The following is a 26,259-nucleotide window of genomic DNA, read 5'->3' on the forward strand; positions in this document are numbered from 1 at the left end:
GAGACTGCTTGTATGTAGTTTGCTGAATTATTACTTGTTAAGACACAAATTAGCAACTGAACAATAACAAAGAGGGGTCTTACATCCTTCCCCATCCCCATCCCCAAGCAAAGTAAAAAACTATGCTATCATAGTACCCCAAGATATAACATGTTTACATCTCTCTATTGAGAAATATATGTCCAATAGTAGGAGACTAAGCCCACAAGTCTTTTGAAAAAACACAGGCAAAGGAATACTTATATAGAGGACATGGCAAAACTCCCTGCATTTATTCTCTGTCTCATGATGAAAAACTAACACCATCTTTAGACATAATGCTCACAGCTGGGCAGTGATTCCAACACTGCCCAACCAAGGATGCCTATCATTACACAAACTGCTGAGGGGAGCTTAATGTATTTTCCTCTCATGTAATTTGTACCATGTATAGTAGAGACATCTTAGTTATATAAAGCTGTCCATAATTTTTGGCTCCTATCTGTCCCTTCTTGGCAATCTCTGCAACTTTCAACCTTTGTTCTGGCTACTTAGAAATATGCAGTTCCTTGCTATGCCATGCTACTGCAGGCTCTTGCAGGCCTTCATGGATCACGAACAGACTGTGTTTGTATAGACAAAATAACAAGGACTAATGGGCATAATATCTGGTTGCAAGTTTGGGTTCAATATTAGAGTCAACAACAAAATGGCTGCCCTTCAAAGTACCAAGTGCTATCCTATCAGTGGGACAGGGTGATCATCTTCCACTACCTTGTCTTATGCATCTTCTCAATACATTTTTTCATCTACATCTACATCAAAATTATTTAATTTAAATTTTATAATTATGATCTTACCATGAAATGTTACCTTTCCTAAAATAACTATATCTATTTTAAAAATAGGAATAAGCAAATGAACTAGGCTAGGAGTGATGGTTTATCAAGTACTTATTCATGCCAGAATCTATGTTAAGAGTTTTATGTAATGCAATTTAATTGCCTCAATGTGAAGAAAATATTTTCTTTCCATCTTCTTAACACTTTCATAAAACTTATCACATAGGTGAATTAACAAAATTACATAAAAGACTAACTACAAGTTCAAGAGAAGACTCTACATATGGACATCAACAACGAAATCAGATTGATTATATTCTCTGCAGCCAAAGATGGAGAAGCTCTATACAGTCAGCAAAAACAGGACCAGGAGCTGACTGTGGCTCAGATCATGAACTCCTTCTTGCCAAATTCAGACTGAAACTGAAGAAAGTGGAGAAAACCACCAGACCATTCAGGTATGACCGAAATCAAATCCCTTATGACTATACAGTGGAAGTGAGAAATAGATTTAAGGGACTAGATCTGATGGACAGAGAGCCTGATGAACTATGGACAGAGGTTCGTGACATTGTACAGGAGAACAGGAATCAAGAAAATCATCTCCATGAAAAAGAAATGCAAAAAAACAAAATAGCTGCCTGAGAAGGCCTTGCAAATAGCTGTGAAAAGAAGGGAAGCAAAAAGTAAAGGAGAAAAGGAAAGATATACCCATTTGAATGCAGAGTTCCAAAGAATAGCAAGGAAAGATAAGACAGCCTTCCTCAGCGATCAATGCAAAGAAATAGAGGAAAACAATAGAATGGGAAAGACTAGAGATCTCTTCAAGAAAATTAGAGATACCAAGGGAACATTTCATGAAAAGATGGGCACAATAAAGGACAGAAATGGTATGGCTCTAACAGAAGCAGAAGATATTAAGAAGAGGTGGAAAGAACACACAGAAGAACTATACAAAAAAGATCTTCAAGATCCAGATAATCACAATGGTGTGATCACTCACCTAGAGCCAGACATCCTGGAATGTGAAGTCAAGAGGGCCTTAGAAAGCATCACTACGAACAAAGCTAGTGGATGTGATGGAATTCCAGTTGAGCTATTTCAAATCCTGAAAGCTGATGCTGTGAAAGTGCTGCACTCAATATGCCAGCAAGTTTGGAAAACTCAGCAGTGGCCACAGGACTGGAAAATGTCAGTTTTCACTCCAATCCCAAAGAAAGGCAATGCCAAAGAATGCTCAAACCACCACACAATTGCACTAATCTCACACGCTAGTAAAGTAACGGTCAAAATTCTCCAAGCCAGGCTTCAGCAATACGTGAACTGTGAACTTCCTGATGTTCAAGCTGGTTTTAGAAAAGGCAGCGAAAACAGACATCAAATTGCCAACATTTGCTGGATCATCGAAAAAGCAAGAGAGTTCCAGAAGAAAAATCTATTTCTGCTTTATTGACTATGCCAAAGCCCTTGACTGTGTGGATCACAGTAAACTGTGGAAAATTCTGAAAGAGATGGGAATACTAAACCACCTGACCTGCCTCTTGAGAAACCTGTATGCAGGTCAGGAAGCAACAGTTAGAACTGGACATGGAACAACAGGCTGGTTCCAAATAGGAAAAGGAGTACATCAAGGCTGTATATTGTCACCCTGCTTATTTAACTTATATGCAGAGTACATCATGAGACATGCTGGGCTGGAAGAAGCACAAGCTGGAATCAAGATTGCGGGGAGAAATATCAGTAACCTCAGATATGCAGATGACACCACCCTTATGGCAGAAAGTGAAGAAGAACTAAAGAGGCTCTTGATGAAAGTGAAAGAGGAGAGTGAAAAAGTTGGCTTAAAGCTCAACATTCAGAAAACTAAGATCATGGCATCTGTTCCCATCACCTCATGGGAAATAGATGGGGAAACAGTGTCAGACTTTATTATTTTGGGCTCCAAAATCACTGCAGATGGTGATTGCAGCCATGAAATTAAAAGATGCTAACTCTTTGAAAGGAAACTTATGACCAACCAAGACAACATATTAAAAAGCAGAGACAGAGACATTACTTTGTCAACAGAGGTTCATCTAGTCAAGGCTATAGTTTTTCCAGTGGTCATGTATGGATGTGAGAGTTGGACTATAAAGAAAGCTGAGCACAGAAGAATTGATGCTTTTGAACTGTGGTGTTGGAGAAGACTTTGAGAGTCCCTTGGACTGCAAGGAAATCCAACCAGTCCATCCTAAAGGAGATCAGTCCTGGGAGTTTATTGGAAGGACTGATGTTGAAGCTGAAACTCCAGTATTTTGGCCACCTGATGCGTAGAGCTGACTTATTTGAAAAGACCCTCATGTTGGGAAAGATTGAAGGCAGGAGGAGAAGCAGATGACAGAGGATGAGAAGGCTGGATGGCATCACCGACTCAATGCACATGAGTTTGGGTAAACTCCGGGAGTTGGTGATGGACAGTGAGGCCTGGCGTGCTGCAGTTCATAGGGTCACAAATGTCGGAGACGACTGAGCAACTGAACTGAACTGAATAGGTTCAAGGTCACAGCTAAGAATATTTGAACTACGACTCCAAAGTCAGTGCTCTTAAAACACTTTACTACACTGCCTTCCTTAAAATGTCCTTTGTTATAACACGTAATTTATATATGTATATTGAATGAGTGAAAAGTCTCATGTGCATTATTGTGAATTTTGTATGATTGGGCTGCAGAGAAAAATTGTATGATTGGGCTGCAGAGAAAAAAACTACACTCGAAACAAATCATGAGTATTTTCTATGTCATAATGCCTTGGTGAAAAAATCTTGTGCCTTTAAGACGAGAGAAAACAATACCCTTATCCAGCTATGTGCTTTTAATTCATCAGAGTAGGTTACATCTAACTGCCTGCATTTCCATAATTCTGACATTCTCCTCATAGCTGAGGTCTAATTCAGGCTATAGTGTAAATCAGCAGAATCAAGACTCTGGAATTCATCAATTATAATAAATTTGAGCCTATTTTTAGCATAATTGAGTAGAAGTCACTTATCTACTTTTGTTAGGATTTTCCTCTACTTCTTATACCATGCATAAAATTGTATTGGTCATGTAAGGTATTCTCAAGAATCCTTAGTTGATAGAACACAGGATGAGAAACAATAGTTAAGAAGAATGAGAAAATTATTAGCTTTTTGATAAAAACATGACATTAGGTGGCCTTTGATATGAAATTTCAAAGCAAAGGCAAATATAGACCACAAAAAAGAAATGAAGAATTGAGTGAAGAAAGAAAAACCAAGAGAAATAATAATACCAAATATTACTTGTCATGAAGACATAGTAGCTCTTACTATCTCGCTGTCTAAAGATAAACAATTCAATTAAGCTAAAGCAGCACTCCACACACTCACTCCACAATCAAAAAGAAAAGGCACATCACACTTCTCTGTAAGATGTACACATCTTCACATTAACAGTATGCGTTACCATGTGCACACACACACAAATACACAAATCATCCAAAGGTCACAACGTGTGACCTTTGAAATTTGTTTCAATTAATTAACTATGGCATATCAATAGCCTGCTTCTGAGCAAGAGTGACAAGAAAATCTATACTGAAAAATGCTCTAAATCTTTATTCACAGCACAAAAGCAAACTAAAATATGAAGCAATGAAGCCATCCAGTATTTGGCAAACTTAACATGTAAATACTAAATAATAACAAATAATTTGCTCTCCAAACTTCTTTGTGTTCATTTCTAACATATGTCATCCTTTCAATAACCCTGTGTATCAAGCTGTCTTATTCTGCCTGCTTTATTCATTTACGCATTCATTCATTCATTCTTATAAACTCATTAGCTGCATCCAGGCATTCGTTCCTCATTCAAATATATAATGAACTCTATGCCACAAATATACTACAGTAAATAGAAAAGACAAATTCCTGTCTGTTATAGAGCTTACAATTTATAATATAATAAACAAGGAAGCAAATAACACAGAAATTGTGATAAGGGTTTATGAAGAAAAGCGGTAAGTAAATAGTAGTAGAGAGAGAGAGAAATTCCCCAGGAGAAACCCAGGAAGGAGACGACATCTCTGAAAAAGTAACATTTGGACATGGGTTTGGGTGGACTCCGGGAGTTGGTGATGGACAGGGAGGCCTGGTGTGTTGCAGTTCATGGGGTCGCAAAGAGTCGGACACAACTGAGCAACTGAACTGAACTGAACTGAAATTGAAATGTAAAGACCAAGAGGAGCTAGTCGATAAGTGTAAAAGAATGTACTGGACACACGAAACAGTGATGACCAAGTTTCTTAGGCAGGAAGCCTTTGGAGCCTTCTTAAAAAAAAGAAAAGAAAAGAAGAGGTAGCATTGTAGCTAGAGCCAGTAAGTGAGGGAAAGACTGTCATACTGTGAACTGGAGACAGCAAAAGCAACACTATGCAAGGACTTGACAATGCATTAAGGAGTCTGAAATACATCATTAGTGCAGTGGAAAGCCATTAAAAGGTTTTGAGTGTGGAAGGGGAGCTGAGATAATTAGAACTGCATTTTTTCAGATTACTTCAGCTGATGTGTGAATATTAGCTGGTTGGGGGAGGAGCAAATGAACATGAAATATCAAATTAAATTTTTGTAGTCCAAGTAAGATTATAGTGGCTTAGACACTGATGGGATGAGCAAAGTTGAAGAACTGAATTCTAGAAATATTTTGGAGGTAGATTTGACTAGAATGATGATGGATTGAATATGGAAGGTGACAAAAAAGGAATAATCAAAGGAAATTCTCAGTTCCTGGTTTAAGCAACTTGGTAAATGGTAAGAGAGAGAATTGAAAGAGAAATAGGTCTTCCTGGAATTGAAGTTAATCATGAGAATCAATATTGATTTCTGTTGTGTTCCTCTTTTGAATTCCATGCATTTTAATTTCAAGAACTTCTAATAAACATCTTGTATATACTAGGCCCTAAGCAAGTCTTTGGGAAATGAAAGCTAAGTAAGATTCAGCTACTTTGGACAAGTAACCACCAATGGGGAAGAGAATCATATGAACATTGAAATGTTCTTCAGTGTGAAAAATGCTATAATAACTCTGGTGGGAATCAACGACAGTACTTGAAGGCTGGGAGAGGCTTCAAAGTGACAATTCTTAGACCAAGTCTTCAAGGATAAAAAGAACTCATGTTTTCAATGAAAAAGGTGGGGATGACCATCTCTATATTTTATTACATAAAACCATACATAAAACAAGGACTCATGTCTTTGCTCTGAGGTCACAGAGCATATTTGACACATGCTTAATAATCCCCTGTAGATTTATAAGCTTTAATAATCCTTATTACATGCACAGTATTCTACGAGGTATTGAGGAGCCATGTTTTGGGCCCTTGAGTCACCCTCTTCTGTTGCAGAGATTAGACACGCATGCAAGTAAGAGTCAGAGAATCATCTAATATGCGACTAGTCGGTTGGTATGATGTGATCAAGGCTGCCTCTGCAGTATAAGAGCTGTGAGTTCAAAACAGTGATCACCGTGCAGAGTGGGCTTGGTCAGAAAGCACTTTCCTTAGAGGAGTAAACTTTCACTTGCACTCGAAGGAACTCTAGGCAGTCTCATTTCCTCTCTCTGGTGAGTCATCCCCCCATTCTCTGTAGTGATAGTTTCAACATTTGATACTCTTCTCTCCACCTCTCCTCCCACTCTCAGCAAACAAACTGATTACTCACTTTCTATTTCACACAGTAAACAGAAGCCATCAAACTGAGTTTTTCTCAATTTCCCACCATAAACATGTACACACAGTAATATCTGCGTACATTATATGTAAGCACATGCACTTATAGATTAGAGATCAACCGTGGCACACTGCTATGGATCTCATCCATCTCCAGCTTCTCAGGAAACACTTGTAGTGATTAGGCTTTCTCTCTTACATATTTAACTCTCACTCTAATAATACCTTCCATCAGCATTTTTCAAAGAAGCACAAGATTTTATTAGCCTAAAGCATATATTGTAAGCATCCTATTTTTCCAAACCTTCCTCAACACCAACTACTTTATTGAAACTACTCTATCAGTGACCTCCTTGTTATAATCTACTAAACTCTATTTAAACTGAAAAGATTCTGCACAGCAAATAAAATCATGAACAAAACAAAAAGACAGCATACAGAATACAAGAAAATATTTGCAGACAATGAAACTGACAAGGGATTAATCTCTAAGATATACAAACAGCTCATGAAGCTCAATTTAAAAAATAAAAAAAAAATGAGCAGGAGATCTACAAAGATATTCTTCCAAAGAAGACATACAGGTGGCCAACAGACACATGAAAATATGCTCAACACTGCTAATGATCAGAGAAATGCAAATCAAAACTACAAGGAAGCATCGCCTCACCTCAGCCAGGATGGCTATCATCAAACAGTCTACAAATAACAAATGCTGGAAAGCAGGTAGAGAAAAGGGGACTCCACTCCCTTGTTGGTGGGAACATAAACTAAGACAGCCACTATGGAGAAGAGTATGGGAATTCCTTAAAAAATAAAAATAGAGTTGCCATACAATCCTATAAAACCACTCCTTGGCATATATGCAGAGAAAAACATAATCTGAAAAGATGCATGCACTCTCAATGTTCATAGAAGCACTACTCAGAATAGTCAAGATGCGGAAGCAGCCTAAATATCCATCAACAGATGAACAGATCAAGATGTGGTATACATGTACAATGGAACATTATTCAGCCAAAAAAGAATGAAATAATGGCATTTGCAGTGACATGTATGAACCTAAAGCTTATCACACTAAGTGAAGTAAAGCAGAGAAAGACAAATATCATATGATACTGCTTATATGTGGAATCTAAAAAAAGAAAGGAATACAAATGGACTTATTTACAAAAAAATAGACTCATAGAATAGAAAACAAATTTATGGTTACCAAAGAAGAGGGAGAAAGAAGGACAAATTAAGATTTGGGGATTAAAATACACATATATATAATTTAAAATATATATTTTAAAATATATATAAAATGTATATTTTATATATAAATATACAGCACAGGGAGCTATACTCAATATCTTTTAATAACCTATAATGGAAGAAAATGTGAAAAAAGCATATGTATATATAGATACATAGATCTGTCCATGGGGACTCTCCAGGCAAGAATACTGGAGTGGGTTGCCATTCTCTTCCCCAAGGGATCTTCCCGACCCAGGGATCAAACCCAAGTCTCCAGCATTGCAGGTGGATTCTTTACCATCTGAACCACCAGGGAAGCCCAAGAATACTGGAGTGGGTTGCCATTCCCTTCTCCAGGGGATCTTCCCAACCCAGGAATCGAACTGGAGTCTGCTACATTGCAGGTGGATTCTTTACCAGTCCTATCAGGGAAGCCCGAATAAAACACAATGGAAGAGAATGTAAAAAAAGAATATGTATATACAGATAGATAGATAGATCCCTGATAGTTCAGTTGGTAAAGAATCCGCCTGCAATGCAGGAGACCCCGGTTGGATTCCTGGGTCAGGAAGATCCACTGGAGAAGGGATAGGCTACCCACTCCAGTATCCTGGCCTGGAGAATTTCATGGGCTGTATAGTCATGGGGGTCACAAAGAGTTGGACACAACTGAGTGATTTTCACTTCACTTCACTTCAGATATAAGTGACTCACTTTACAGTTGAAACTAACACTTGTAAATCAACTATATTTCAATAGAATTTTTTAAAAACTAAAAACTCCACCAAAAAAATGTTAAAAGTAATGAACAATTCAGTACAGTTATAGTTTACAAAGTCAACAAACAAAAAGTCAGTTGTGTTTCTATATATTGAAAACAAACCATAAAAAAAAAAAAAAAACCAAAACAAATAAACCAATCCATGTACAACAGCACCAAAGGAATAAAAGAATTAGGGATAAATTTAACCAAAGAGATGAAAGATGTGTTTAAAAAAACACACACATTATGGTACTGGCACAAAAACAGACACATAGATGAATGGAATAGAATACAGAGCCCAGAAATAAACCCACGCACCTATGGTCAAAAGAAAGCAAAGAAAGCAAGAATATATAATGGAGAAACATAATCTCTTTAGTAAGCAGTGCTGGAAAAATTGGACAGGTACATGTAAAAGAATTAAATTAGAACATTTTCTCACATCATAGTAAAAAAAAAATCTCAAAATGATTAAAACCCTAAAAGTAAGACCTGAAACCATGAAACTCCTAGAAGAGAGCATCAGCAGAACACTCTGTGACATGAACTGCAGCAGTATATGTCTGGATCTGTTTCTTAAGGCAAAAGAAATAAAAGCAAAAATAAACAAATGAGACATTTAAATGTAAAAGTTTTTGCAGCCAAGGATCATCATCAACAAAATAACAAAACAACCTACTGAATGGGACAAAATATTTGCAAATGATATGATCAACAAGGGGTTAATATCCAAAATATGTAAACAGCTCGTACAGTTCAATATCAAAAACAAAGGAACCAATCAAAAAATGGGCAGAAGACAAGAATAGATACTTTTGCAAAGAATACATAAAGATGACTAACAGGCATGGAAAAAAAGATATTCAATATCACTAATTATCAGAGAAATGCAAATAAATCAAAACCACAATAAGAAAACACCTTAGACATGTCAGAATGGCTATCATCAAAAAGTCTACAAATAACAAATGTTGGAGACACTGTGGAGAAGCCTTGTACAATGTTGGTAGGAATGTAAATTGGTATAACTATCATAGATAACAGTAGAGAAGTTTCTTAAAAGAAATAAAAACAGAACTATCATATGATCCAACAATTCCACCCCTGGCTATATATCCAGAAAAAATGAAAACACTAATTCAAAAAGATACTTGTACCCCATTGTTAACAGCACTATTTACAAAAGCCAAGATAAGGAAGCAACCTGTGTGTTCATCAACAGACAAATGGATGAAGAAGATGTGGTATGTGTGATCATGTGTGTGTGTACATAGAACAATATTATTGAACCATTAAAAAGAATGAAATCCCGCCTTGTGCAACAACATGAATGAATCTAGAGGGTGTTATGCATTATGCTTATTGAAATAAGTCAGACAAAGTCAAATATTTAATCACTTGTATGTGAAATCTGAAAAAGTAAATGAAAAGAATAACAAAACAGAAACAGACTTTGAATTTAGAGAACAAACTAGTGGCTACCAGCGGCGGGGGAAAGCATGGACGAGGAGCAAGATAGGGGTAGGAAATTAAGAGGTTCAGACTATGTATTAAGTGTTTAAGCTACAAGTATGTATTATACTGCACAGGGAAATAGTCATTATTTTATAATACTGTTAAATGGAGTATGATCCATTAAAAACATTGAATCCCTATATTGTACACCTGAAATGAATATATTATAAATCAACTGTACTTCATTAAATAAATGAATAAAATGAAAGTCTTCACACTTAAGTTATCCAGAATGAATATCTTGATCTTCCTACAGAAATGAAGATTTTATAGAGCTCTTAAATTCAGTAAATGATACTTCTACCCACTGTTTCACATAACACAGGTAATTGGGAGTCAACTCCGACTTTCTTTCTTCTTATCATTCCTATAAGTAATTCATATCTATGTCCTGCAATGTTTACATCTAAAAATCTCATATCTGTTCATTGTTTCTCCATCTCCACCACCATCCGAATTCAAGCTACCACCATCATTCACCTGGGCTCCCATAAAGCTTCATAAGTAGTTTTCTGTTTTGTTTTTTTGTGTTTTTTTTGCATTTTTCTCATCATCCCAACTTTATTTTTTTATTTTATTTTTTTCTTTTTTTTTTTTTTTAAATAATATGGAACGCTTCACGAATTTGCGTGTCATCCTTGCGCAGGGGCCATGCTAATCTTCTCTGTATCGTTCCAATTTTAGTATATGTGCTGCCGAAGCGAGCACCCAACTTTATTTTTATTTTTTTTTTTTCATTTATTTTTATTAGTTGGAAGCCAACCACTTTACAATATTGTAGTGGTTTTTGTCATACATTGACATGAATCAGCCATGGATTTACATGTGTTCCCCATCCCGATCCCCCCTCCCACCTCCCTCTCTACCTGATCCCTCTAGGTCTTCCCAGTGCACCAGCCCCGAGCACTTGTCTCATGCATCCAACCTGGGCTGGTGATCTGTTTCACCCTAGATAATATACATGTTTTGATGCTGTTCTCTCAAAACATCCCACCCTCACCTTCTCCCACAGAGTCCAAAAGTCTGTTCTATACTTCTGTGTCTCTTTTTCTGTTTTGCGTACAGGGTTCTCATTACTGTCTTTCTAAATTCCATATATATGTGTTAGTATACTGTAATGGTCTTTATCTTTCTGGCTTACTTCACTCTGTATAATGGGCTCCAGTTTCATCCATCTCATTAGAACTGATTCAAATGAATTGTTTTTAATGGCTGAGTAATATTCCATGGTGTATGTGTACCACAGCTTCCTTATCCATTCGTCTGCTGATGGACATCTAGGTTGCTTCCATGTCCTGGCTATTGTAAACAGTGCTGCAATGAACATTGGGGTGCACGTGTCTCTTTCAGATCTGGTTTCCTCGGCGTGTATGCCCAGGAGTGGGATTGCTGGGTCATATGGAAGTTCTAATTCCAGTTTTTTAAGCAATCTCCACGCTGTTCTCCATAGCGGCTGTACTAGTTTGCATTCCCACCAACAGTGTAAGAGGGTTCCCTTTTCTCCACACCCTCTCCAGCATTTATTGCTTGTAGACTTTTGGATAGCAGCCATCCTGACTGGCATGAGATGGTACCTCATTGTGGTTTTGATTTGCATTTCTCTGATAATGAGTGATGTTGAGCATCTTTTCATGTGTTTGTCAGCCATGTTTTTAACCAGCAACTTTTTTCCCATCATGCCATCTGTTCTCCACATAACATCAAGAGTGATGATTTCAAAATTCAAATATGACCATGTTACCTGCTTCACTCCTCTCTCTCCAATCTACTTAAAATAATTCAATGAAATCCTTAATACTAGATGGCTGTGTCTTCCTTTCCAATCTTCTCTTACCAAGCTGTCCCCGTGTCCTCTCCCTCCAGCCCTTCTGGTTATACAGCTCCTTTCCTTTCTGAGACAGGATCCTTGTATATATGCTTCCCTTTTCCCGAATAAATCTCTTTTTCTTTCTTCCCCAATTTTGATCCTACTTTTAAAACTTAAGCTTAATTAGCATCCCCTTAGATGGTTAGATAGCATCACCAACTCAATGGACATGAACTTGAGCAAACTGCAGGAGGGAGCAGAGAACAGGGAGGCCTGGTGTGTTGCAGTCCATGGGGTCACAAAGAGTTGGACCCGACTTAGCAACTGAACAACAACAGCATCTCCTTAGGGAATGCTTCTTTGACTTCCTTGTCTACATAAGGATGTCCTCAAAAGCACTCCCATGCACCATGTACATCTCCTCTGCAGCACTCACTCAAATTACTTTCTCTTCGTTTATAAGATTCTTCAATTTATTGCTGCTCCCTCCTTGAGGGCAGGGACTGTGTATGTCTCCTCACACTATGAATTTACAGGACTTAGTACAGTGTCTGGGACATAGTAGGCACTCTGTAAATATTTATATAATTAATGAAGGGAGGAAAGGCATATGTATAGATAGGTTTTGATGAGCCTAAAAAATAATGGAGATGTGGTACAGAAGACTGAGGCTTGTTTAAATAACACATGTTCAGATAATGAACTAGCTCTTGTCAAGAGGACAGTTCTGACAACAGAAAATTTAAAATTTTCCTTACTTTCAGTTGTTTTCTCTTTAAAGAGACAGTTGTAACGAGAACATTTCACTTTATCTACAAAAGGCCACATTTCTGTTGCCAAGGGCTTTCCTTGACAAGAATGCCTGCTCATGCTGACTTGCTGGGCAGTGTGGGCTCCTGTCTACATAGTGTAAGACTACAGAAAGCAAAGGCAGTCCCCAAACTAGGGATTGATGGGGAAGAAAGAGGTGACTTTCTACCTACTCTACAATTGTGTGACATGTCCTTATACTCTTCAGCGGTGACCTATTCATTACAAGGACTGATGCTGAAGCTGAAGTTCCAATACTTTGGCCACCTGATGCAAACAGCTGATTCACTGGAAAAGACTCTGATACTGGGAAAGATTGAAGGCAAAAGGAAAAGGGGGCAACAGAGGACGAGATGGTTGGATGGCATCACCAACACAATGGACATGAGTCTGAGCAAAATCTGGGAGACAGTGAAGGACAGGGAAGCCCAGCTGCTTATAATGCTGTAGTCCATGGGGTCGCAGAGTCAGATATAACTTAGCAACTGAATAACAATAACAAACAATGGAGTAAAAGCAAGTCAGTGGTTTTAGACAACATCACAAATCATAAGAGAAGAAAATGAAGGGTATGCAGGAGTTCGGTGAGTCATTTCATTCAATCCACACACATGGCTCAGAAGGAATTTCCCAAATCAAGTAAACAGTAAAGGCAGGACTCTAAGCAGTTAAAGGAGGTGCCAGAGTCCACGATCCTTCCAGTATCCTTCAAGCAGTGCAACAAGAATAGCCCTGGGTACCGCAATTCTCCAGCACAGTGTCAGAAGTGGTTGTGTCCCCTTCCACAGCCGAGCTTCTTTCCCAGATTCTGTGGGCTGTCCTGATGCACCGAAATAGATGAGATTCTTTTGTTGGTGGCTTATAAGTCTTCCTATAGACCTCAAGCTTTCACAGAGTCATAAAACTTCCATTCTGTGTGTACTTTAGAAACCTGCTTTTGGATGAAGACTTTGGACATTAAGTTTTGGCTCAGAAGACATCTCTGTGTCCGAGTTATAAACAGATCATGACTTTTTAATGGAAATGCTGACACAATCCAAAGAACAATGGTGTATGACCAAATATATTGCAGAAACAAACTGATTCTTTCAACAGCATAAGGATTAGCATATTTAGAGAGAAGATATTTATAGGATGTTTTAATTAAGCTGTGGATATTAAGTTATGTAAATTTTTTACTTCACCAAAATGCGATCTAAAATAGCCCTCTAGATCAGTTAGCATTTCTTTCCCTGTGGTTGGGAGATTTAGCCATTCCAAACGTGAATGGCATTGATTTTTTAAATGAGGTGTTTGTTCTGAGTTGGTTGAAAATATATGGGTCAGTAAATGAAGTACTCAAATGTTTATATACATTTTCTCTCATAGCTATAAAGGAAGAGTGGTTTTTATGAAATCAGCTCCTGTGCCACCTCCTTCAACCATGCTTAGGTTTAGGGTTTTGATTAGATGCATTTGTTGTACCTTTTGTTGCTGAAGCCAGTCCATTAACCCAGGCTAGGAGGGGCTGTTTGTACGAGGCCGTCAGGGGACTATGCTGCCTGCTGTCAACAGGACCTCCTTGAGGAGCTGCAGCAATTAATGTTCCATTTCTGCGTCAAGCACCGTTAAAACTTTTCTCCAGGCCAAGTTTGTCCAAACATGTGTACAAGTCCACAGAGACTCGAAGTCGCTGGAGGCTGCTTCAAGAAATTTGTCACTGACACCCGTTCTGCAGTGGACGTAGGAAGCTGGTTGCTGTTACTGACGTGGCCTCATAGAATAGCTTCCCCTGTTTTGACTACCTGGGGCTAAATCTAATGAGGCAAGTCTGAGCAGGAGACAAGCACAATCAGAAGAGCAGCACAGAAAGTCAGAATGGTAAGCAGGTGTAAGAAAGTCTTTGACAAAAACACCTTCATATCTTCTTTGTGTAATTCAATTATTTAAATAACATTGCTTCGTTGTTAAATCCTCGGATTTCTAAATTCATGAAAAATAATTTGTCTGTGTCATGTCCAACTCTTTGTGACCCCATGGACTGTAGCCCACTAGGCTCCTCTGCCCACAGAATTCTCCAGGCAAGAATATTGGAGTGGGTAGCCTTGCCCTTCTCCAGGGGATCCTCTCTACCCAGGCGTCAAACCTGGATCTCTCGCATTTTGGGCAGATTCTTTACCATCTGAGCCTCCAGGGAAGCCCAATAAATAATTTTTAATGTACAAAAAATACACAAAGAACAAATATTTTTTAAAGCCTATAAGCATCACTACATGGAGTGCCCTCCTGTTCATGTGTTGTATGGCCTTCATTTAAACTTGTGCAATATACCCATCCCCTGAATACTGTTGTAGGAGAAGTTCCTTCAAGGAGATGTGTGCAGTATGAGGTTCTCAAGGTAGGATTATTCACTTGGAAGAGCTGCCATTCATGACTCATAACTGTAGATGGTTTATGAACAGCACCAATACCCAAATCAATACTTGATAATGTCTCTATTTGTTCCACGTGACCTAAAAACATCAATCAAAGGGGATAATATGATAGCTAGGGAAAGGACCCCAGAAGAGTTCATAAGACACTCATTTACCTTGTTACTGGAAAAGGGAGATTCCATTATAACTGCATGAGACAACACTCCACAACCCAACCAGTCATGCATGTTTTAGAGGCACCTTCACCCCGCAGTGCTGAAGCCCATTCTCTCATCATACTTTTTAGGAATTCAAGTGGCCAAAAAATAATATAGCAATGGTACTGAATTCACAAACAACTTTCAAAGACATAGAAATCGTATTAGAAATCACTGTCAAAAAATCAAACCTTTATGCTTTTTAAAATGAAATTTGCTCATTTAAATATTCAAACTCTATACCTTTCAATTACATCTAAAATCTGAGGTAAGATGAAAATAGGTCCTCCTATGGAAAGTTAACTGCTCAAATGCCTTGGTGGGGTAAATACAGATCTCAAGCTGTAACTGTTTTTAGAATTCTACTGTGCTAAAAACAGAAATGCCATAATAATAACAAAATCAACATGCATTTTAGTGCCTACTATGTGCTAACATAGTAGACACTAATTAAGGCATATCGCATATATTGTCTTTAATTCTGAAAACAGTCTTACAAGGTAGGGATCTATTTATTGTTCTTACTTCACCTATGAGGTAAGGGAGACAAAGAGTTTTTGAAATGCTTACTGAAGTTCAAATGGCTAGTGAGAGAAAGGAGACCTCAAGCTCCTGCTGACTCCAATACTCATGACCCTGTTACTGTGTAACCAGCACTGCTTCCTTAAGTAATGAAGGCAAAGTTCAGTAGGAAGAATGCTACCTACACTGAGAAGCTCATGTAATGCCAACACATGCCAATATCTTACAGTGCTAAAATCAGTGACACTAGAAAACCCACAGCAAATCTTTCACTCACCACCAGGGCGCCTTGTTCCACTCTCAGCCCCCCTGACTTCCCCAATACCACCTTTGCCTCCACCACAAACTCAGATGACTAACTCAGCTCCTGGAGAAGAGAAGAACCCACTGCCCTGACAGTGTGCGCACTGGGGCATGCCCGCGCTCTGCTCATCAGTCAAAACCATCAAAGAAAGAGGCGTTTTCAAACATGAATCTACCAGATAATTAAAGTTTATCCTTGGCAGCGTAATACATTTATGTATTTTGAACATTTTTTTTAAATTTGCAAATGTTTCAGTAACTGCTGTTAGAAGTTACAAAGGTAATTCTTCTCCCCCCCCAAAAAAAAAATCATTGGATATAATTTTATGTTTTTATATTTTGACTCCTGGCCAACATTTGTGAACGTCAGTTAAAATATCAAGTTGCAAAGAACCCAGGCCCCACCACTCAGCTACCTCACAGAGTTTAAGGGCTTCTGCTCATGCTTAATGTTCACTTCTTTCCTCTCTGTTGTCTGCCACTCCCCATGGATCCTAATATACCAGGCTTTATTAATGCTTTCTCCTGAATTTCCATATACCTGTTCGAATTATATGGACCTTCCAAAGGTTTAGATAGTATATAGCCAGGATTATTAGGGTTTCCCTTGTGGCTCAGCTGGTAAAGAATCTGCCTGCAACGCAGGAGACCTGGGTATGATCCCTGGATTGAGAAGATCTCCTGGAGAAGGGAAAGGCTATCCACTCCAGTATTCAATAAGCCAGGATTATTAGAAATGTATCTAAACAGGCTCAGAAAAAAAGGTGTAATGGGTCTCTCTTGTTCAAACACAGGTGCCTGAGAAATAATAAGAAGCTCACACAGTGAGGTCACAAACAGGTAGGTGCCCTGTAAGTGAGCTGTGAGCTTTGAAATATTGGTTTAGTTGACTTCAACATGGTATTTACTTCCAGATGATTCTCAGTTTATACTATATAACTGAGGTTATTGGATGCTAAGTAAATAAAATATTGCTCAGCAGATACAGCTGAAGGTTCCTTAAGTCGATGTCAGAGGGAACAAAAAAAATTTCCAGGGGCTTTTCTGGACACAGAGAAAAAGCCCCTGAATTAGAAAATACATAGACCTATCACAGCATTGCTCTTAATCATTTATAAATAATTGAAGCACCATATTCTATATTAGCATCCCTCTACAAGCCTGTGACAAACAACCTTGAAGCTTATAGATCATGGAATAATCTCTGAGAGAAAATTTCATATTTAATTCTTATGTCAAGTGATAAAACCAAGAAAAAGAAAGATAGAGCCTGGAAATCCTTTTAAAGAAAATCCATTATTAAAATTTCATTAGCTCTGAATGGAAGGACATAACTACATTCCTAAATGGTCAGGTTTATTATAACTTTCTATATAGTGGTTATCTACGTGGTGTTCTTCTCCAAATAAGTCATATGAGAATAGACATCCCACTGGTGCTGTGAAGGAAGACCTTCAAATGTGCTACTGTGGCTGCCAATATGGATGTCCAGCAATGCTGTGTTAACCAGCATTCAATATACAGAATCCAGGTGGCACCTTTCATGACATAAGGCACAGATACTAAAAAACCAGTCTCTTTTGAATTCATTATTGTTCACAGATGGTTGGATGGCATCACCAACTCAATGGCCATGAGTCTGAGTAAACTCCGGGAGTTGGTGATGGACCAGGGAGGCGTGGCATGCTGCATTCCATGGGGTTGCAAAGAGTCAGACATGACTGAGTGACTGAACTGAACTATTCACAGCAAACTCAAGAGAATATATTTGCTCAGGAGAGACAGTGAATTATGTCAGAAATAGCATAAGATTGGGTACTTAAAAATACCAAAAAATATTTTTTTGCAAGGCCAAAAGAATATTTCACTTCTCTGGGCTTCAGTTTTCTTACCTGTCAAATAAGGGAAGAGTTATCCTTTGGCAAAGTCAGGTGTAGACTATGAGTAGGTAGATTGTACTTTCAGGAATCCTAGAAAAGTTTTGCATAGTGTTCTCAATAGAAAGTCAAGGCATTCTTACAGCACATGAAAATTTTAAGTATTAAAAACAAATATCAAAATAAACACACAAATAAACAAAATCCCTCTTTCAAGATAAAACACTCAACAAACTAGGACTCAGAGGGAACTTCCTTGAGCTGATAAAAGCCATCTATAAAAATCCCATAGCTAATAATATGTTTAATAATGAAACACTGAACTTTCCCCTAAAAGCAAGAACAAGACAAGAATGTCTGCTTGTCCTAATTTTATTCAATATTGTACTGAATATTCTTGCCAAGGCAAGAAAATGAAGTAGAAAGCATCCAGATTGAAAAGGAAGAAGCAAAACTATCCCTTTTTGCAGGTAACATGATCTTGTATACAGAAATTTCTAAGGAATTCATTGAAAAGCTATTAGAACAAAGATGTTTAACAATATTACAGGGTACACAAACAATAAGTAAGTAATTTATTGTATTTCCATACACTAGCAATGAAGAATTTGAAAGTGAAATTAAGGAAACAAACATTTTATAGCATAACAAATAATAAAATGTTTGGTAACAAATTTAACAAAAAACTGCAAAAACCAGTACACTGAAAACTATAAAACACTGTAGAAAGGAATTAAAGACCTAAATAAAGAGTAAAGCATTCACTGGATCAGAAAATTTAGTATTGTTAAGATGGCAATAGTCCCCAAATTAATCTACAGATTCAGAGCAATCGTTATCAAAATCCCAGATGGCCCTTATGTAAACTGACAAGCTGATTCTAAATTCGTATAAAAATGCAATGGACCCCAAATATCCAAAACAATCTTGAAAGAAGAATAGAATTGAAGATGCAGACTTCTCAGTTTCAAACTTACTACAAAGTGAGTAATCAAGACAGTATAAAATTGGAAAAATATATAAATCAATGAGATAGAATTGAAGATCCAAAAATAAACCTTTATATTAATAGTCAATTGATTTTCAACAAGGATGTAATGGCAGTTCAGTGGGGAAATAAAATACTTTTCAACAAATGGTTCAGGGACACTTGGCTATCCATATACAAATATACATAAAAATTAATTAGAAATAGGTCACAGACCTAAATGTAAGAGCTAAAACTATAAAAATTTTAGAAGAAAATACAGGAGTAAGTTTTTGTGACCTTGTTACATGAAGCCTCCTTAGATATGACAGGTGACATGAAAAAGAGTAAACTGGACTTCATCTATTTAAATTTTTTTTGCTTGAAATGATGCAATCAAAAAGTAAAAAGACAAACCATGGGATAGTACAAAATACCTGCAAATCATATATAAAATAATGAACTAGTAGCAAGAGCATATAGAGAACTCTTATGAAAGACCTAAAGACCAAAAAAAAAAAAAAAGAAACAAACTTAATAAGTAAACAACTTAGACATTTCTCCAAAGACAAATGAATAGCTCAAAAGTACATGAAAAGATGCTCAGCACATCACTAATCATTACAGAACTGCAAATCCCAAACCACAATGAGATACTACTTTATACACTCTAGGAAAACTACAATAAAAAGGAAAGGTAAGAACAAATGCTGATAAGGATGTGGACAGTTGAACCTTCATACATTGCTGGTAGGAACATAAAATGGTAAAACAGTTCTGAAAAACAATCTGGCAGGTCCTCAAAAAGTTAAACACAGTTACCACACAAGGCAATCATTCTTCTCCTAGGTATATACTCAAGAGAATTAAAGAAATATGTCCATATAAAAACTTGCATGTGAATACTCATGGCAGCATTATACACAATACTGAAAAAAGACAAACCACACAAATGTCTACCAATTGACGAATAGATAAGCAAGATGTAGTATGTCCATATAATGAAACATTATTCACTGGGACAAAGGAATAAGGAACTGACACACGCTACAACATGGATAAACCTTGGAAATACTATAAGTGAAAGAATCTTGTCACAAAAGGCCATATATTTTATAATTCCATTTATAGGAAATGTCTAGAACAAGCAAATTCATAGAGATAGAAAGCAGACTAGTGATTGCCAGGAGCTGAAGACAAAAGGAATGGGGATGACTGCTAATGGGCTTGGGGTTTCTTTTAAAGACATGAAAATGTTCTAAAATTGGTAGTCAAGTAGCACAACTCTGTGAAGTACTGAAATCACTGACTTGCGTACTTTAAATTGCTGAATTGTTACAGTGTATGAATTATATTTCAGTAAATCTGTGAAAAAATAAAAACACTGATGGAAAATAACAACAAAAAATTCCAAATACACATAGGAAGAATTGTCATAAAGATTTACATTAATTCTGTGTGATCTATCAGATTCTTGGCTGCATGTTATAAAAAGATAAGGTAGGAAGGGTTAGGTGAATGTGAAGGCCCTAAACTGGACATAGAATAACAGACTGGTTCCAAATCAGGAAAGAAGTACATCAAGGCTGTATATTGTCACACTGCTTATTTAACTTATATGCATCATGCATATAACTTATGCATTTAACTGACATGCATCATGAGAAACACTGGGCTGGAGGAAGCACAAGCTGGAATCAAGATGGCCGGGAGAAATATCAATAACCTCAGATATGCAGATGACACCATCCTTATGGCAGAAAGCGAAGAAGAACTAAAGAGCCTCTTGATCAAAGTAATAGAGGAGAGTGAAAAAGCTGGCTTAAAACTCAACATTCTTAAAACTAAGATCATGTCATCTGGTCCTATCACTTCATGGCAAATAGATGGGGAAACAATGGAAACACTGAGAGACTTTATTTTGGGGGGCTCCAAAATCACTGCAGATAGTGATTGCAGCCATGAAATTAAAAGATGCTTGCTCCTTGGAAGAAAAGCTATAACCAACCGAGACAGCATATTAAAAAGCAGAGACATTACTTTGCCAACAAAGGTCCATCTAGTCAAAGCTATGATTTTTCCAGTAGTCATGTATGATATGAGAGTTGGACTATAAAGAAAGCTGAGCACCAAAGCAGTGATGCTTTTGAACTGTGGTGTTGGAGAAGACTCTTGAGAGTCCCTTGGACTGCAAGGAGATCCAACCAGTCCATCCTAAAGGAAATCAGTCCTGAATATTCATTGGAAGGACTGATGCTGAAGCTGAAACTCTAATACTTTGGCTACCTGATATGCAGAAATGACTCATTGGAAAAGACCCTGATGCTGGGAAAGATTGAAGGCAGGAGGAGAAGGGGATGACAGAGGATGAGATGGTTGGATGGCATCACCGACTCAATGCACATGAGTTTGAGTAAACTCTGTGAGTTGATGATGGACAGGGAAGCCTTGTGTGCTGCAGTCCACGGGATTGCAAAGAGTCAGACACAACTGAAGACTGAACTGAACTGACTAAAAATTAATCAAGTTGGATAAAGTGGGAATTCTAGGGAAATATTAAATGGTGCAGAAAGAGGAAGCTGGGGACACAAACTTTGCTGGCTCCAGTTTTACTGTGGGCCTGCCTTTTGTTCCCAGATGGTTACCTACCATTCCTTTGCTTAGCTTCTCAGATCTTGCCAGCAACCTCAGGACGTGAAAACTTCATCTCTGCACAGGCATGCTGGGTACATGTTTACATGTCTTTTGTTCTTTACTCTGTGTAGTTTTTATGTGTGCTCACTGGAAATGCCCTTTCCTCTCTCGCATGAACCAATAGCCCCCTCCCCCAACCCCATAAATCCCTTTCTGAGTATGTTTCAAAGATCAGGGTAACAAAGATTGAAGGCAAAATGTGAACAGGATGGCAGAGGATGAGATGGTTAAATAGCATCACCGACTCAATGGACATGAACTTCGGCAAACTCTGGGAGATAGTTGAGAACAGGGAAGCCTGGTGTGCTGCAGTCCACGGGGTTGGACATGACATAGCGACTGAACAACAACCACGACTGCAGCTCCCAGAAGACTCTTTCAAACCTAGAGAGGAAACTTACAAGCTGAAGGTACTATAAGGGCCAGAAGAGAGGAGGAAAGAGGAATGTATCCGTTGTGTCAGCCTAGTCCTCCTCATACTTTCCTTGATGCAAAGCCCTAACTACAACCAAGTTGGAATCAGAGCCATTGCACAGAGCTCACATTTCTTAAAGTGCATTGTGATTTTTCTAAGATAATTTCCCCTCCGGATTCTTTTCTAATTCCATGGCTACCACCCCTATGGCCAGAAGCACTCTAATCCCAGTGTAGACCAATTAAAGGTCCTGTACTCTGTAATTTTCCATAATTTTCTTAAAGCTGTGATCATCTTATCCTAACTTTTTGTTCTGTAAGGGAATTAAACACTGATAGTATGAAATCCTTGTCCTAAGAAAGAAAACTCATATCTAATCTTTGGAAGACAGTACCCACCAAAGCCATCCTGGGTGTAATTTCCCAGCAGCAGAGTTGGCCCAGCAGGTTCTGCGTTCCTAAGAATTCTGCACACACTCAGAAAACAGACACAACATTATTTATTTTATGACTGGGTTGGACATTTCTTAGTGCCATGGTCTGGGTATTTATTTGGGAGGTATACAGAATGAAGTCACACAAAAAACTGTGGAGGAAAGAAAGGGGGGAGAGAGGAGCTACCAAAACAAAGTGAAAAAAAGCTTTACACTAGTATAACAGAGCTTATGCACATTGTATTAACTGGTTTCAATTAGAGTGTATGATCCAACTGTGGGTAATGGGAGGCGGACTGGGAGAACATGCTGAAACAATTAACACTTTAAAAGAACATCTCCTCTGGATTCTTAGAGGAAGGTCTGTTTTTATTGATTTCCCATAAAAGAGAAAAATTACTTTCATAATCTAGAGAGGCATGGTAGGGAAATTGTTCATATACTTTTAAATTAAAAAGAGTATATAAGCCCCACTCTTCAAAAATGGCTTTATATTACTCAAAACACAAACATCTCAATATGACACTCCGTATAATCAGTTCTTTCCTGTCAGAGGGCAAATGTTTATCTTCAAGAGCTTCAAGATTTCTCTTTTTATAGTAATAAAGAGTTGTGTATTAACTCATGGAAACTTCATGTCCCAGCCTGAATGCCTTTCAAAAGAAAAGTGTTACCCACTCAGTTGTGTCTGACTCTCTGCGACCCCATGGACTGTAACCTGCTAGTCTCCTCTGTCCATGGAGTTCTCTAGGCAAGAATACTGGAGTGGGTAGCCATTCCCTTCTCCAGGGAATCTTTCCAACCCAGGTATCGAACTCATGTCTCCTGCATTACAGGAGGATTCTTTACTATCTGGACCACCAGGGAAGCCCTTCAGAAGAAAGGACCCTCCTAAATAAAGAGCCCTCAGCTAATGGTGATTTATTGCCTGTTTTTATGCTTTCCCTCACCAATTCATCCCCCATCACTTTCTTCTAAAATGACCTATCTTTTTTTTTCCTTTTACCAGTTTTCAAGCAATTACCATATGCCAGGTGTGTATTAACACTTGTTATGCATTATCTCATGTAAATCTCAAAATATCTTGTTACAGGTGTAAACGCAGAGAGATTAAGCAAATTGTTCAAGGTTATAAAGGCAAGTAAGTGGCAGAATTCATATTTTAACACAAACTTTGAAGGGAAAACAGCAAAAGTATTAGTCGCTCAGTCATGTCTGACTCTTGCTGACCCCACTGCAGGCAGATTCTTTACCATCTGAGCCACCAGGGAAGCCCAAAACAAATCTTACTCAGTTCTAAAGACTTTATACTTAACTATTATCAAATATTGCATCTTATCTCTTCTAAAATCCATCTTGAGGTAAATCTCCATTTGGAGAATTTATAGTTTTTTCTATAAACCATGGACTATCCAGGTGTTTCAGTGGTAGAGCATCCCCCTGCAATGCAGGAGATAAAGGTTGGATCCCTGGGTCAGGAAGATCCTCTGGAGAAGGAAATGGAAATCCACTCCAGGATTCTTGCCTGGAAAATCCCATGGATAGAAGAGCCTGGCGGGCTACAATCCATGAGGTCAGAAAGAGTTGGAGATGACTTTCTGACTCAGCATCCACTAAAGACCATTATATAGCATGTATTACCCATTATAATGGTTATACGCATGTATTGTTCCTGTTCTATCCCGAGGAATTGAAGGGTCAGTTACAACTTATAAAATATGCTCAGTAAGTGCTTCTTGAATGAGTAAATAAGAATTGATATATTCAGAGTACAGTGCTCTAATATTTGCAAATGCTTAAATGATTTTTGAAAATATTTCCCATATTTCCCATATCTATTTACAGGTGAATATTATATAACAATAGAGATATGTAGATATAACAATATCCATGATAAGCTCCAAAATAGCAGAGATTTTATTTTCAACCTAGCTGTTCAAAACTCCTCTCATGATACTCTTTTTAAATTTCCAGGAATTAAGGGGTGTGCAAGCACACAATTATTCTATGTATTGATACATCACATGTCCAGTCAATAAAATAATATGTTATAGTCATTTCTGAGTAGTGCTTAATAACTAAGGATTGTGTTTGGGGACATTCCTCAAGGTGACCCAACCCATGCATAGGCCAGAGTCAAACTGAATGGACCAGAGATCTGCCCCGAACAGCAGCAGCTGGTCAAGCCTCCTGCAGCTGGTCAAGCTGAAGGTTCTTTATTTCCAACTGCCAAAAACCAATTCTGAGCCTATTTCACTCCAGATTCAGAGACCTGCCTGTCTTCACCTAAGTCCCAGAACCTATGGGTCTCTTCTCATCTGTTAGTAAGTGGTAGGGGTTCAGGTAATCACTGCGTTCATATTTGTGATCATACAAACCAATGTGCATACAACCCAACTAAATTTAAAGTACAGAGGTGAGGAAGACTATCATTCTAGTGTTTAATATAGCCGTACAAGAAGAGTTATTAAGTAAACAATAAAATAGTCACTCTTCTCACTAGAAAAGATATTTCAATTACAAGTATTCAGGAATTATAAATGTGTCCATGTTTCTGTATAATTACTGGAGGTAAATTTTCTATCCAGCTTGAATCACAATCTGTACATGGTAATTCTGTCTAAAAGGAAAAGTCTTTAAAAATACTTCTTGGTCCCATTATTATAGAGATGTGGAGTGCCAAAAAAGGGAGCCTCCCAGAAGAGAATGAGCAAGAAGTAATAGAAGTCATTTTTGAGGCAATAGGTAGCTGTTGCCAGGCATTTGCAAAGCAATTTGGAGGGATAAATTTTCTTGGAAAAACCAGTGACAAAAGCTCTGCATTTAAAATAAACCTGAGGGCAAATGAACACACAAAGGCCAGGACTGTTCTGAAAAAGGTAATAAAGCCCAATTATAAGGATACAATCATGCTAGAACGAAACACCAAGAAAGAACAAGGCAATAGGGAGAGAAATGTAGGAAAGAATCAAGTGAATTTTCAAAATGCACAAAGATAATAGAAATTATCTATTTATTATGAATGCAAGTATGTATTAATTTATTTAAAACCTGCTTTAGTCCATGGAGCATTTGAGACCAATAAGACATTCTCTTAAATACAGGAGGCTAAGATTTTCTCTATTTCTTGAGAGATGAGCAAATGAAAATTAATACCAGAACGACTTTACATCTTAAACAGTTTTGTTATGTAAAGATGCTTTTTATTACTGTATAGTTAACTATCCACACTTCTCACTTTAGAATGTGGATTAAGTCATTAACAAATTATTCCTTGCTCATTTTTATGTACCCAGCTATTGTATATAACCAAATACTGAAATGGATGGACTATTATAAATTATCAAAATCCCAAAATTCTGAGTACTTCTTTCTGTCTGAGATTACTATTCATTACATCAACTTTAACTCTAGTGGGAGCTACATAAATGTTGCTGACCAGGGGATATTAGTTAAGGGAGTTTTATTTACTTTTTGGCTACAAATAAATCAAAGAACAATAAATTCCTCAAAACAAACAAAATAAAATCTAACATGGAACTCTGCTCAATGTTATGTGCCAACCTGGATTGGGGTGGGGGCAGGTTTGGGGGAGAATGGGCATATGTACATGTATGAATGAATCCCTTTGCTTCACCTGAAACTACCACAACACTGTTAATCAGTTATAGCCCAATACAAAACAGTTTACAGTTATCAAAAAAAAAAAAAGTAGATAACGGAAAAAAGTAACTTACTGGTTATCAGCAGATTAT

General features: G+C 37.7%; 1 protein-coding gene and 1 non-coding gene across 11 annotated transcripts in view; both read right to left on the reverse strand.

The window, feature by feature from the left end:
* The window catches only part of DLG2 (discs large MAGUK scaffold protein 2), a 2,226,746-nt gene that overhangs the window by 1,737,922 nt on the left and 462,565 nt on the right, over positions 1-26,259 (reverse strand). The window lies entirely within an intron of this gene.
* LOC133041026 (U6 spliceosomal RNA) lies at positions 10,667-10,773 on the reverse strand. Its single transcript, XR_009689102.1, has one exon. It is a non-coding gene; the product is annotated as a U6 spliceosomal RNA (small nuclear RNA).

Source organism: Dama dama, chromosome 2, assembly GCF_033118175.1.
Source record: "Dama dama isolate Ldn47 chromosome 2, ASM3311817v1, whole genome shotgun sequence".
In the NCBI taxonomy this organism is placed as follows: Eukaryota; Metazoa; Chordata; class Mammalia; order Artiodactyla; family Cervidae; genus Dama; species Dama dama.